This window comes from Delphinus delphis, chromosome 1 (assembly GCF_949987515.2).
Source record: "Delphinus delphis chromosome 1, mDelDel1.2, whole genome shotgun sequence".
NCBI classification, from domain to species: Eukaryota; Metazoa; Chordata; class Mammalia; order Artiodactyla; family Delphinidae; genus Delphinus; species Delphinus delphis.
Genome location: NC_082683.1, coordinates 148183162 through 148197583, shown reverse-complemented (window position 1 = coordinate 148197583; position 14422 = coordinate 148183162).

The window sequence follows — 14422 nt, the reverse complement described above, 5'->3', positions numbered from 1 at the left end:
CCTTCAGACTCAAACTGAAACACTGGCTCTTGAGCTAGCTGGGTTTTGAACTGGAACTTACACCATGAGCTCTGCTGGTTCTCAGACCTTCAGACTTAGACTGGAACTACTAGGTGTCCAGCTGGCCAAATGAAGATATTGGGACCCTTCAGCCTCCATAATTGTGAGACCCAATTCCTTATAATAAAGTCTCTCCCCCTCTCTCTCTGTGTTTGAGTCCATGAACACATGCACACATCCTCCTACTGGTCCTGTTTTTTCTGGAGAGCCCTGACTAATGCATGAGTTTGTTAATGTTCAAGAAGGACTTTAGTCTCTACTTTTCAAATTCTATGATGTGGTATATTCTTAGCTCTGAAGAGTTCAGGGTGTGTCTCTTTTCATCCTCTCTCTGGCCTGTCATTTAGAAGAGGGAAGAGGGGTTGGGGGTCCAGAGAACAGGAAGTTCCCCATCCTCTGGTTCCTCAACCACTTCAGGCCACCTCCAAGTCTTTGGAGCCTCCTTACTTCAGGCTCCTTCCAGGGGAACTCTCTGGCTTCAATTTCCAGAGCACAGTGGATCATCTGGAAAATGAGGTTTTATTTTGTGGTACAAAAACCTCCATAGGCCAGCACGTATAAAGGGGAAGAATGATGACCCTTCATTTTTTTCTCTTCTTCTCTGTCTTATCAAAATGTTTCACCATTAACTAGAAATTTTTCCTTAAAGATTTTCACTTTGTACCAAGCCCAGTGAATGCAGCTAAAGGGAAAGAAAACTCCGCAGGCAGTTTTGGTATCATTGGTTACTCAGGCAGCTCTGACTCTGCTGAGTCAAGCTAGATTTGTTTGTTCTTAGCCCCATCAGTGCACATACATAGGTGCACACAGAGAGGTGTGGAATCACACCAAAGGATATTTGTATACAAGACCAAAAAGATATGCTCTCTATCCAGTGCAACACGGAGATAAAAACCCTTTGTACTTATAAACGCTTTCCATCTTAGCCCAAAGTGTTATCCTATATCTACTTTATCTCCTTTACTACCTCCCAGCCCATGAAGTCAGAAGCAGTAAGGATGATCCCCCTCGTGTGGAATGAGAAGGCATTTAGGACTAGGCGGATTAAATGATTTGTTGTCCGTTACGCTGCAGAGTTTGATTTAGAAACTTGGTTCTTTCCTCTCTCCCTTCTTCTTCTATCATCCCACTCTCCCTCCCTCCTTCCTTCCTTTCCCCCTTTCCTTCCATCCTCCCATCTTTCTCTCTTTCCTCTTCATTTGTAGTGAACTTAGAGGTACTTTCCTAGGTGCTGGTGATACAGGGATGAGGAACACATGGCTCTTGCCTTTGAGGCATTTTTAGTGAAACAGGAAACACAGACATGTCAACACAACAGTAGAATGCAAACACTGGGGGGTAAAAATGGACATTGAAATAAGGCACTGGGGGACATCTAGGTGGGGGAGGCTAAGTCCTCCTGAAAGATTTATAGTAATGTTTCTCTGGAAGTAATATTTGACTTAGGCATAAAAGGAAATATAGGAATTTTACAGATGAAAGGAATGTGGGCAAGGGAACAGCTTGTGCAGAAACAGAGCCTTGTATAAGGTCATCCTGTGGCCAGAGAATTGCAAAACTGTCAGCATTGTTGAAGTGTAGGGAGCACTCTTCTGACCAGCCCATGCCGACTTCCAGCAGGAAATACAATCCCCCTAATCATAACTTGGCGTTCTTGAGACCACAAGAACGGAGTCCAGGAGATGTGTCGTAAACACTGCCTGACATAGATTAATCCTGACTGCCCACTGCCAGCCTTTGATGCCTGTTCCTCTTTCTTCAACAATGAAGAGAGCCGTGTCAGTCTAATGACTGTCATATTACCTCCCATTAACTTCATTATTGGACGCTAACTGTTTCTAGTAATAATTCATTCACTGGTAATGACTTGATGTCTGATTCTTGGATAATTACTGTCACAAATGTGATCAGACGGGTGCTCCGGGTTGCTTTCTCCATCCGGGATTGGGGCACAAGTCAACTGAGGGCTCAGAGCTTGTAGTATTTTCTTGGAATTGACAGAAGAAAGTTATCTCATGAGTGACAGGGACAGAGATTTCCCCTGGGGATTCAGGAAACCCAAGATAGATTTTCCCTGCCCTTGGGCTTTTGGACAACCATGGTGGGTCTGGGTTTATATGTGTATGTGAGCATGGGCTCGTATGTTCATGTGCAAAGCTGTGGCTCAGTGAAAACATCAGGCCCTTCTCTCACTTTAGGGACAGTAATTGATATCTGGCCAGAAGCTTCTGGCAGATTAAATTTTATAAGTCATAACATACAGAGGCCTTGACTCTAAATTACTCAAGCCCCACTCTAATTACCCACATTTATTTGTAAGCAGAGACATGCTGCTTGTTTGGAAGACCAAGAAAGGGGTTTCTCAAATTGCATGTGGTTGGGGTAATGTTAGAAAAAGGAATGAAGTCTGCAGTAGAATTAATGGGGTGGGCTGATGTGAAATTCACAGTGCAGTGAGAAGGAACCAGAATGAAACTGTGGAGCCAGAGAAGATGGGCAGACGTTAATGAGGAAAACTCTCAGTGGACCTGAGACCTCGGGTCAGCCTGCTGCACTTTCCCACCAACACTGTTGGGAAAGACCACTTCTGATAGAAGCAAACCTTCTAAATCCCAAAGACTGAGAATGTCAGGCCTGTCCAGAACCAATGTGTATAACTTTCTTCTTCCATAAAGAACTGCCCCTTGCCTAGAACAGAGCGTGCACTTGAAATTTTCTGAACAAAGAGTTACCAAGTGTTTTTTCCTGCAGAGTCATTTTCACAGAATTGAGTTGAACAGCATCGCTGATACATGGCATGATATTAAAATCAGTCCATATAGAAACCTCTGTTATTTGACTGTTAATCGTTGCTGCTCTGTTCCCTCTCTTTATGTCTCTAACCTTCACTCTAGAGGCACCAACTCTTGTGGGTTTCATATATATTCTTGATTGGTTTTCTATTGCTGCCTTAACAGATTACCACAAGGCTTTAGATAACACAAACTTTATTTATTTATTTATTAAAAATTTTTGATTTTACATTGGAGTAGAGTTGATTTACAATGTTGTGTTAGTTTCAGGTGTACATACAGCAAAGTGATTCAGTTATACATATACATATACCTATTCTTTTTCAGATTCTTTTCCCATATAGGTTATTACAGAATATTGAGTAGTGTTCCCTGTGCTACACAGTAGGTCCCTGTTGATTATCTATTTCATATATAATAATATGTATATGTTAATCCCAAACTCTTAATTTATCCCTTCTCCCCACTTTCCCTTTTGGTAACCTTGAGTTAATACAAACTTCCTATCTCAGTTTCTGTAGGTCAAAATTCAGCAGACTTGGCTGGGTTCTCTGCTGAGGGTCTCACAAGGTTGAAATCAAGGTGTTGACTGGTGTTGGCTCTTATCTGGGGCCTCCGGGGTGAAGGGGGAGATCTGCTTCTTAGCTTATTCAGGTTACTGATTGCATAGAGTTCTTTGCTGACTGTTGGTGGGAGTCATTCTCTGCATCTAGAAAACACCTGCATTCCTTGGCTTGTAGTCTCTTCCATCTTCAAAGCTAGCAGTAGTGTGTTGAATCCTCCCTGTGCTTAGAATTTTTTCTATTAGAATCTCTCCAACTTCCTCTTCTGTATTCCTTTCTGCTTTTGAGGTGTCATTGACCCATCCCAACCATACAGGATAATCTCCTTATTTTAAAATCAAATGACTAGTAACTTTACTTACATCTGTAAAGTCCCTTTTGCCATATAAATTAACATATTCACAGATCTGGAGATTAGGGGGTGGAATTTTCTTGGAGTTCATAATTTTGCCTGGAATTATGACCCAACTTTCATTTGCTTATTTACAAGCAATAGCCTTAAAAATTGTGTTGTTTGTATATACTAAAAAAATTACAGAAATAGTTTTGTGCTATAAATCTTACTTTTGTTTACTTAAAATTATATTTTTGAAATCTATTCTTTCATTACTTCTGACCAAGATGTAGCATTCTGTTATACACTTATTTTAAATATATTACATTTTATTTATCCATTTCCCTATCTATGAATACCTACAAACAGTTCTGCAATGAATGTGTATGTCTATATCTCATTATGGATCTGTGTGAAGGTTTCTGTGGGATACACATCTAGGAGTGGGATTGCTAGGTGATAGGGTGAAGCATCCCAACCCCACTTAGTGTTTCTAGATTACACTCTAGAATGTCTGTACCTGTTTTTCTTTAAATTAATTAATTAACTAGTTTTTTTGCTGAGTTGGGTCTTTGTTGCTACACGCGGGCTTTCTCTAGTTGTGGCGAGGGGGGGCTACTCTTTGTTGTGGTGTGCAGGCTTCTCATTGCGGTGGCTTCTCTTGTTGCAGAGCACGGGGCTCTAGGCCTGTGGGCTTCAGTAGTTGTGGCTTGCCGGCTTTAGAGCGTAGGCTCAGTAGTTGTGGCACACGGGCTTAGTTGTTCTGCAGCATGTGGGATCTTCCTGGGCCAGGGATCGAACCCATGTCCCCTGCATTGGCAGGCAAATTCTTAATCACTGCGCCACCAGCAATGGCCAATCTGTACCTGTTTGATTTCCCATCAGCTGTGTGTGAATGTCCATTTTCCCCACAACCTTGCCAATGCTTTGTATTCAATCCTGGCTCTGCCACTTTCTTGCTATGTAACCTATGGTTAAGATACTTGAAATCTGTTTCCCTCAGTTTTCTCAACTGTAAAATGGACTGATACTAGCATCTGATTCATAAGGTATTGTGAGGACTGCATCGGTTTTACTCAGAATAGGGCCTAGCACATAGTAGGTGCTTTAATTATTATTCTGTTATTTTATTTTCAAATATTTACAATATAATAAACATAATGTAGCATTTTTTGTTCCATTTTGCATTGTTTCATTATTAGGGAGGTGGAGCATGACTTCCTATACTTATTAGCTGTTCAGATTTTCCTTTCCTTCTTTGTGACTTGTCTTTTTTGTCTTTAATGAATAATATTTTCTAGGGTTTCATGCTCTATGTTCATCTCTCCAAATATTAAAACCAAGTGCCCCAATATGTCTAATATTTAAACATGTTTACATGCTGTGAACTGTGAGGACGTTTCTGCTCATGGAAGGGAGCTGCTGAGAAATAACAGTTCTTGTTTCTTACTGGCGGGGTGATAAGCATCCTTGCCATGAAGTCATAGCCCATCTAGGTCTAGTTTTTTTTTTTTTTTTTTTTTTTTGGTACGTGGGCCTCTCACTGTTGTGGCCTCTCCCGTTCTGGAGCACAGGCTCTGGACGTGTAGGCTCAGCGGCCATGGCTCACGGGCCCAGCTGCTCCGCGGCATGTGAGATCCTCTCGGACCGGGGCACGAACCCGTGTCCCCTGCATCGGCAGGCGGACTCTCAACCACTGCGCCACCAGGGAAGCCCTAGGTCTAGTTTTGTTCATTCCCTGCCAGTAGTTAGCTCTGCTGCTTAGAGAATATCACTGCTGTTATGATTGTGAATTTGGTTCTGGTCTGGTATGTCCAGTTTCCCTCAATCTGTGCCTCAGGGGAGGTGCAAGTCTATGGCCTCACTATCTATTGGTCTCCAAGAGGAAATCCCAGATAGGTGAGAGTCTGTCTCCCTGTCACTCCATCTCGACCGTGAGAAAAACAGCAGAAGGCGTGACTGAGCCACATAAGTCATTTCTGTGTAGGGCAAGAGCCATTATAGATGGGCTAGTCCATCTGCAGATTGACAGATGGGGCTTTCTTATATGTAGAGAAAGCGTGATTCACAACTTAAAAACAAAAGGGACTTGACTTAGTAAAACATCTTAGGGATTTGGAAATTAGTGAATTCCAACATCATTAAAATAATGAAACAGTCTCACTTTTTAACTCAGTTGGATTTTTTTTCCTTCATTTCTTACCTTTTAACTTTGTTAATTATAAAGGTGGTTTGAAATATTATTTTGAAAAGTTGTAAATGGGCTGTAGTCTCAGCATGATTTTCAACATACCCCAAGGGCAGTGTGTTGTGTTGTTCAACGTTCATTTTCTGTAAAGTTTTCAAAGTTAATGTTTATTGCTTTGGAAATCTTTAATTAATAATCGCATGGCCCAAGAGGCAACCTCCCTAGAGTCTGGGCCCTGCAGGTGAGATTGGATGATGTTGGGGAAGACAGCAGGGTGTGGTCTGTGGTATGGAAAGTCTCCGGTTCTGTGGTCTGAAAGGCCAGGATAAAAAAGGTCTCTTGTGCTTGAGAGTGAAGAGAGCCCTTCCAGACAAATTGGTGTTTAGAGCCAGAGTTTCAGCTGATTCTGGGTCATTGTTAAGAAGGCTTTCTCCTCATCAAGTATGGAGAGCACAACACTCTGCTTGAATGTTAGAATGGCCTTCATGGAATGACCTCTGACTTGAATTTAAAAAAAGCAGAATTTTTTGGACTATTATTTTTTCCAAACCCATGATGTATAAGAAGAATTTTCTTCCCAGGCTATAGTATCTGGGGAAAAATATCAGCATCTACTAATATATGGGCACATCTATAAAAATAGTAGTAGGTAATAACCAAGCCCCATGGAGTGGTAGATTTCTTCCCATCTATCCCCCAGATGCCACAGTGAATTGTGGAAAGTTTACAGTCAATCCTTGAACAACTCAGGTTTGAACTGTGCAGCTCCACTTATACGTGGATAGTTTTCAATAGTAAATACTGCAGTTCTACATAGTCCAAGTTTGGTTGAATGCTCAGATGTGGAGGAACAACAGATACAGAGGGCCCACTGGACGTTATGCTCAGATTGACCCCAGAGCTGTTCAAGGGTCAACTGTAGTCTGTTTTCACCCACACAAAGAGGAAAGATATCTGTTGCAGGGCCTGTCACATGGTTACCCTGAAGACTTCCACCTGTGAGCACCTTGCTGGGCTGGCGAGTTGTCTCAGCTCTTTTGCACATGTCCAGTATCTATAGGAGTGGGCCTTATAATCTATGTAATGAATTTTTTTAATTCATTGGGGCAACAACTTGAAATCAGAAGCCCTGATCAGGAATTCTTGATAACTTCTGCTCAGGTGAGGTATTTGTCTCACTACTTTGTCTTGGAAGATTTCCTTATGTCATCATTTTACTCACATTTCCCAGAGATGTTCTTCTCACCAAATGTGCCAGAGTATGGTAACAGAAAATTTCTGCCTTTATTTTCCATAATCCAACCCTAGATACAGAAAATTCTAGAGTGGAATCACTGCTGTGCCTAAGAAGTCTCCAGTTAAAAGGGCTGTGAGTGGCAGTCCAGAGTGCAAAAAGGGGAGTGTCTATATATTATATTTGAGAAGAATAATAACAATGAACACTTACTAAGTGTTACATATGTTTATGAACATCGTGCTAAACCCTTTAAATGCACTTTCTCACTTAATCCTCTCAATGACCCCATGAGGTAGATATAATGATGGTTATTTCCACTTTACAATGAAGAAATAGAAATATAGAGGGAATCACTAAACTTGCCCAAGCTAGTGATTAAAGGGGTTGGGGATGAGCCTGATTTTGTGATTCCTGAGCCCAAACTATTAACCATCCATATATTAACAGCTGCCCCAGCTGAGAAAGTTGAGGTTTTGATCACTTACTGTGTATAAAGTGCTGCAAGGGATACAAGGAGAATAGCACGTGTTTATAGCAACGGGCAGATCATAAATACTCAGTCTTTGGCAGAAGAAAAATATCTGTGGGCTGGAGTTGTCAAGGAAGTCTTTATGAGTAAGTGAATCTAGAAAAATGGGAGAGGATTTGGGCCTACTTTTTAGAGAAGAGAATGCTTTCCAGATAATGAGGAAAACTAAATAACCCCTCCCTCCCTAGACTTAATTGAAAACATAAAGCAAAGACAAGAGTCATGTCATAGAATATTTTTGATATGTGGCAAGAGTAATGTTATGAAGTCCTATGACAACTCTTGCTTTCACAAAAAACAAACAAAAGAAACCTGTTATTATAAGTTATTCCAGGAGACAGGGAAAGATCTATATCTGAAAAACTGGCCCTAAAGATCTCATTCTAAAGCCTGCTATAATGAAGCTGGCCAGACACCAATGTTCTTACTACTTTTCAACACTTGGGAGGATTCCAAAATGGCATCTGCTTTGACAAACCCGTGAAGTATTAATGGAATTTTGTCTAGAAGGGAGTAATCTACTTAGGCATACCAACTTAGAAGCGAGGATCAAGGAGAACTTGGGTCACTGATAGAAGCATAGCTTTCCTCTCCTGAATGAATATGTGCTATCATGGAAAGAGAGCTTTCTCTTTGATGTTGTGTCCTCTGGTCCATGGCATGGTCTTCTCCATCCTGAATTACTGGGTGACATAATGTGCACTCCAGCAGAACACATTATTATTATTCAGGAGTGAGTGACTTGAAATTGAAATGCTCACATAGTTGTGAACTCCAACAGTGTTAAAAATACATCCCTTTATCTGTTCTACATTCCTGGGCTGGTACTCTTTTCCACTGGAGCCCCCTTTAAAAGACGTGTGGACTGCACGTTGAACAAGATCGAATGTGACTTTGCAAAAATAGAATGCCTGTTCTCTCCTCTTTCCCTTTCCACTCGACAATGCAAGATAAATTCACTCCACGGGAACCTTTTGTGGGCTGTACTGCTCAGGCAATTTGCAGTTTGCTGGGGGAAAGGCAACTCACGCTACATTTATCACCCCCTGCCGTCGGCTACAATTCAACCCACTTTGAACCACTGAGCAGAGGTGCTGATGGGGGCTCTGGCATTAGAATTTCACATCAAAATAGAAGTGCAGGGAAGCAAAAGAAAAATGTATCAGGGCAAGTCCAGGTCTTCACTAAGGAAGGGGTCAAAAGTAAAGTATGACATGGGGCGATAGGGATCAAAGATGAGCATTCTGCAATAATGAAAAATATGGTTACTTTTTTCCATTCTTTTATATTTTTTCTTCTGATAATCTTAGCTCAAATAGTGAGTTGCCTATTGTTATCAGAATCATCAGCTCATGTTGTGCATGGTAACCTCAATTCCACTCTACAATCACTGCACAACTCATTGTGGACAAAACAGATAAATAATAAAAGGCACGGCCTGCCTTTCTTTCCTTCCACTTTACCCAGGGGCTTGTTCTCTAAAAAAGCAAACAACAAGAACAACAACAGAAAATGAGTGTAGTGGGTGGTTGGGTGGAGTTAATGTATCAGTCACAATAGGCTAGATTATGCTGCAGAAATGAATATCCCCCAAACCTCCCAAAGCCCAAGTGTATTTATCATGAAAGGCAGTGGAGGAGTCTGCTTCACATGTTTCATCAGGGACCCAGGCTGATGGAACATGATTTTGTCACTACACTGTCTCTAATTCTGGAAGAAGAGTATACTTCCACTGGTATTGAAATTCTTTAACTCACAAGTGAAACACATCTCTTCTACTCACAGTCTATTGGCCAGAACTAGTCACGTGATCTGCAAGGGGCCAAGGGAGTATAACCCTCTTGTGCACCTAGAAGGAGAGGATGTTTTGTTATAGGTCAGAGCCAGGAGTTTCCGCTACTGTTATACTATGTCTCTATTATTGATTGGCTTAATAAAATAGATATGAATGGAATAGTAGTGGTTTTTGACTTTTAAATAGACCAGATACACTTACTGTTTCTTTTTGTTTCCACGTACAGTGATGTGCACAAATGGTCATTTCAGTGGTAAAAGGATTTTGGTGCTAGAAGGACTCCATCAACCCCCTAACTGAAAGGATGATAAAACTAGAGAGGTTGAGAGTTGTCCACAATTTCTTCATTGTTGACAGAGACAGGTTGATTTCCAGACCAGTACTCTTTCCTCTACAGCAAGTTGCCTTTCTGTTAGATCCCTTGTATGGCATCAAGAGGGAGCATGATCTCAGAGGTAATGTCGTGCAAGTCTGACCAACAATGAAAGTGAGACATTATGAGGATTAATGGCACAGTGGACAGCATGTGATTTATTTTCAGTGTTAACACTCAAGGTATTCATTACTCTGTTTAGAACGGATGTGTTTCTACATTATTCATCCATTTTTTTACCTGTTGGTATGATTTTTGACTTGTTAATCATAGCACTAATGACAAATGTTTTCCTTTGAATTCACATGAAGTTTCATATTCCGTCCTAAGGCCATGTACTGATACATGGCAGTGCTTCCTAATGATTTTATGCCAGGACACACATAGAAAATGTTAATAGTATAGTGGAGTAAAAGCACTGAGGCTGCTCAATCCCTGAGACAATAGCCCGCGGGTTCCAGCTGCTTCAGGACCCAGCCTGGCCACCCGAGGAACTGAGGATTGGTCTTGGTGCACCAGTAACTCAGTCATAAGTCACAGGTTGGGAGCCCTGGCATTCAAAGAAGAACAGTGAGCTCTTAGTTTCTCTTTCAGACTGGCTGGGTTTGGGGTCAGAGCTATGTCCCTATTCATCTGTGCTGATTCGGATACTTGTGTTGGTTAGAAGTGATTGTTAAGAGGAAAAATGTCAACTCATCTTGACCCTACTTGGTCAGGAAAGGCTTCTTGGAAGAATTAGATTTTCAGCAATGTTTAGGAAGTGGGCATGGATACTCATAGAAATCATAGACAAGCTGGTAACCCTGGAGTGCTATTTGGAGCCATTCTGAAGGGGTAATGAAGCCATTTTAAATAAGGGATATTTTCAGCTTAAAATACTTAAAAGATCAAAAGCCTCTAGGTTTCTGCAGGTTTCAGAGGAAGCGGAATGGAAAGCCACAGTGATGAAACACTGCTAACAGGCAAATGTTCCCTTTTTCCATGAGGTAAGCAGCTCACGGGGTTTAGCTTAGGTGAGAACTCTTGGGTGGCTGGCTTAGGTAATGAGCATCTGCTGGGAAGACCTTGTGAGCATTATTTGTGCCAGTGTCTGTGCAAAAAAAAATCTCTTCCCTTTATGGTGTGGGGTTTGAAAGAAAAATGGCATCCCATTGGAGGAAAAGGGTTTGATCACTGTCTAGCCCTATCTTTCTGGTCCTTTAAAATTCTTTTCTATGTCACCGCTTGACATCTATCATTATAATGCTGCCAGACAATTTCCTCCCTTCCTCTTCACTACATGGAAGTCTCTTTGTTAAAAACAAGGATGCTAATGTTGTTTCAACTGTGAATGTGAGTGTGTGTGTGTGTGTGTATGTGTGTGTGTGTGTGTGTAGGTGTTGAGTTTGGACATACTTGTCTATGGGCAGAAGGTTGGAATTTCATTCTAACATAGTTACTGACTCTGCCCAGCAACCCAAATGCTGTGGAATAGACAGAAGTAGGTCAGGATGGGAATTGTCCTATCTCAGCATATTACAAGGTGGGTGTGACAAGTGAGTGAGCTGTCAGTTCAGAGACAGAAGTAGGGAAAACCAGAGATGGTAGGGTAACCATGTAATTTATCATTCACATTGTGACACTTATGAGAATGAAAGGGGGTGCTATTAATAATTACACTTGGACAATGTGTGTAAATTGGGACTGCCCTAGGCAATCTGAGATGAATAGTAAGCCTGGAGATGGGTTAAGTGTCAAAATACCAGGAGAGGAACAGCCACATGATAGAACCTAGTCTTTTCATTGGAATGGAGTCAAAAGCATGGCCAATGCTATATACTGGAATGACATAATGGAAAATGCGAAAACTGAATGGGCAGGTGAGAGCACCATTGCATTTCATGGTTAACAAGAACTAACAAGAATTATACTTGGCGAGTGTAAGCCATGTGGACTTGGAATAATCCAGGGAAGTAGGTTGTTTGCTCTTTTTGAAGACCAGCAGCTGCCTCCCTTTTCTTATGAAAATTATTTTTTTGTCCATCTAAAAGATGGAGTTCCTTACACTTAACATCTGGTCAGGAATGGGTAATCCACTTAGGTAGAAGCAGTCTAACACTGTCATGTGTAAGGTTGAAGCGCAATCATGCAAGGGATTTCTGGTAGAGGGCTGTCAGTAATTGATGGGGGCATTTCACTGGGGGGAGAACCCCTATATTTGCTTCTGGTTTGTATTCTACATACAAGACTAATACTGAATGCAATAAAGTGAAACAAAAACAAGACTGTCTCTAAGTGTGGCGTTTTTCTTCAGGATAATACATGAGGTGAGGAAGGGTATGTTTAGAATCCTAGGAGCACTGAGCTTTTAGAGGAAAACACATGACACTCAGCAGACCACAGACCCCTTCTTTCCTTCCTTTTTCCTTCCTTCCTTCCATCCTTCACTTACTTTTTCATTAATTGCGTACCTACCAGTAGTTAGGCTCCATACTTGGAACAAGGGATACCGATAAATGAAACATGGTCCTGACCTTGGAGGAGGACTCATTCTAGTAGGAAAATTCTAAGAAATTACATTTAAATAGTAAAGTGCTGAAATAGGAAGGGATAATGTGTTAAGGAGGGTCAGGGAAGTGAACATGTGTGATCATGTTTAAGAGGTGTGTTGGAGTATGACTGTTATATAAGGTAAAGAAAGAATTTCCAGGCAGAGGCAGTGGGATGAAGAAAGGAAGTCAGATATAACAAGGACGTAGAGTGTTTGGGGAAGGGACAAGCGCTTAACCTGTCCTGAAGGGCTCAGTGTAGGGAGGGAAAGAGTGAGTGGCAAAAAATTAAACCTAGGTTGTGTTGTGATCCTGGGTCCAGATGTTGAAGTACAGTGATGGCAATGGAAGAGAAACTCTAAAAGACCTGAGAGGAAGAAGAAAGAACATGGGGAATTGACAATCCAACAGAAAAAGAGAAAACATATAGGAGAAACACAGAGACATAGTCTCCAATAAGGAGAGAGAAGCAAAATTCTCAAAAGAACCATTACAAGGTATAATAGACACAAACAATCTGACTTTCCTTAACTGCCTTTCTGGTTCTGGGAGCTGTGGCTGAGACTCATAGTTACAGGGCAGCCAGGACTCAGCACAGATATTAGGGTAATGACACCCCAAAGCTTTCCCATAAAGGAACAAACCCAGTCCACTTCTTGCCTCCAAGAAGCATCTATGGGTAGACAAACAGTGGGGTTTTCTGTTGTTGTATTTTAAACTCTGCTCTTCACAGCAAAGAAGGGGATCCGATGCATGGGGAGGGAAAACTGGGTTCTGTGGTCGGAGGCTCTGTCGGGAGCCAAGGACTCACTTTCTGCTAAATTCTGTGGCCAGCCTTTGAGGATGCAGTGAAGGAAAATGCTGGTGCTTTACTGCAATGCCAAGCTACCTGCTGGCATAGATTAGCCTGAACTAAGGCTGCTTTTATATCAGACAAACATGAGCCTGTGGATCTTGGGCCATGTATTTAAAAGGAACACTCATATACACAGTGGTTGTGCTCACTAATTGTCCCACCAGACTGGCTCCCAGGCGATCAAGATAAAGACAGGAACTTGGCTCCAAGGCCTAGCCCCATCATTATGGCAACAAAATGCACAAACCCAGATCATCAAGCAAACATACAGACACAAGGGTATATTTCTTATTTACTCATTTTGCAATTCTGCTTCTTCTGGAAAAGTGGAGGATTATTATCCTCAGCTCAATAGCACATGACTGTGCTGAAAACCACAGGGAATATCAACCAGATGCTTCATACACTATCTAGGCCAGGAGGGGCTGAGAGTACATGCAAGGAGGATGGGATGTGTGGGACCAGGACCTGGCAGCCCTTATTTTTGTCCGTACTTTGCCTAGAGACCTATCAGTTAAGAATGGGGTTCCTGTTGGTCACAGGTGTATGACTCTTCCACCCAGAATCCTTCATTATGGGGTAGGGCAAATGTCACATTCACTTGTTCAATAGATATTTATCAAATAATAATCATGTGCCAGGCACTGTGCCAAATGCTCTGGGTACAGTAGCAAGGAAGATAGCCAAGGGCCATCTAAGGGTTTACATTCTAATATGCGATATACACTATGAATGAATGAATAAGCAAAATTATTACAGATTAAGTTATAATACCTAATACTTATATAGAGAGCTTACTATCCCACTTCTAAGTCCATATACATATCCCTAAGTAAGTCATTGATATTGAAAATTTTGAGCCCCCATCCACCCAAATGGCAATTTCATAGGTTCAACCTAACCTTCATAATAACCCTAGGCAGGAGGTACTCTTATGACCATTTAATCAATAGGAAGTGGAGGTAAACAAGATGAAGTAGGTTCCCAAGTTCACAGGGCAAGTTTGTGACAGAATCCAGATTCAGATCCAGGCAATTTGGTTTCAGGGTGCATGCTCTTCATGGTTAAGTTATGTACACAGATGAGGAGTCAGAGGGTAATTAGAGAAGGCCCTTTAGATAGTGAAGAAAGGTCTCTCTGAGGAGGACATTTGAGCTGAGCCCTGAA